Below are 1,369 nucleotides of genomic sequence, written 5' to 3'. Positions count from 1 at the left end.
GACAATTTACATGACAAAAACTGCACTTTTTGGATCACTGACTTCATTCACTGCTTATAATGGCGTCTCTCTCTCTCTCACACACACACACACACTCACTCTTTATCCCTCTCACCCATAAATCTGCAGCAGACAAACTGACCACAACAGAAACAGAAAAGAAATACATTTATCTTTGAAACAGGAGCCTGTGTGTTTTTTTTTTTTTAAACTTTTAATTGAGGTTTTCTCTCAAGTTACATGGACTGTGAGTGTTAATGTACTTACCAATCGCTACCATACGGACTTGAACGTACCTGCAGGGAATATTTCATATTTAAAATACTTTTACATTTGCTCATGATTGCATAAACACCCATATTACGTGTCAACATTAAAAAAGAAAGAAAATAGTTCCTGTTCAGTAAGGACATGGGTGTGGCTCATGGACACATTTCACACCTGCACAGATGTGGACTTCATCACAGTGAGATGAATCATGTGAATTTAGCCTAATAAAAGGTATTTTGATGAAAGCTAATAAGTAATAAGTCGATTGTAGTGTTACATATTTAAAAATCTCAGATGAACATTCCAATTACGTTTTAACTCGGAGCACGTTGGCACACGAAATCCATGACACGAGAACTTATCTTATTGCTACGGCTCATTATTAGTCCATTATAGACAGCATATAAAAAGCTGTTCATCTTATGGTACTTTTCAGATCACATTCCACAATGACATAATGATTTATTTACCTATTAATTATATTATTGCAGCTATATTGCTCTAAAGTGGAAAAGGTTAAGTGTGATTCTAAATGTACAAAAGTACCCTTTTCTTAGATGCCATTTTGAAGGAAAACAGTGAGTAAACAGGAGTGTGAATAACATTAAGGTTTGATACATTAATATTCTGTACAAATACTGAAAAACAGCGATGTTTATGAATTTTACATGATTTAAAACCTTTTTTTTCATTAAAATACAGCATGGTGGTTTTCCAGTGTCAGATTAGATATTTTCCTTTAAGTTCATCACACATTACATTCTCTAATGTCAGTTGAGTATTTACCACCTGAGAAGCACATCAGACGTCAGACAGTCTAGATGAAGAATTTATTTTTCTTTTCCAAATGTACCATATTTGAATTCCAGGTTCTGCAGAAACATGTTGCGATATAAGACGGAAGCTGACATGTGCTCATTCAAAGTACCAGATGCATGACTGTGTGTGGGTATTATTCAGCCGAATGACTCATCTCTTTATCACAGTCTGTCTTGGAGCATCCTTGAACACACCCGGGCCTCTCTGGAGATGTGGAGCCAAACTTTTCATTTATCCTCCAAATAAGAAAAGAAACAAAGTTTTGAAATTGTAATGGGGA

The sequence above is a fragment of the Solea solea genome, chromosome 21 (genome assembly GCF_958295425.1).
Source record: "Solea solea chromosome 21, fSolSol10.1, whole genome shotgun sequence".
NCBI lineage: Eukaryota > Metazoa > Chordata > Actinopteri > Pleuronectiformes > Soleidae > Solea > Solea solea.
Note: the sequence above shows the minus strand (reverse complement) of the source record.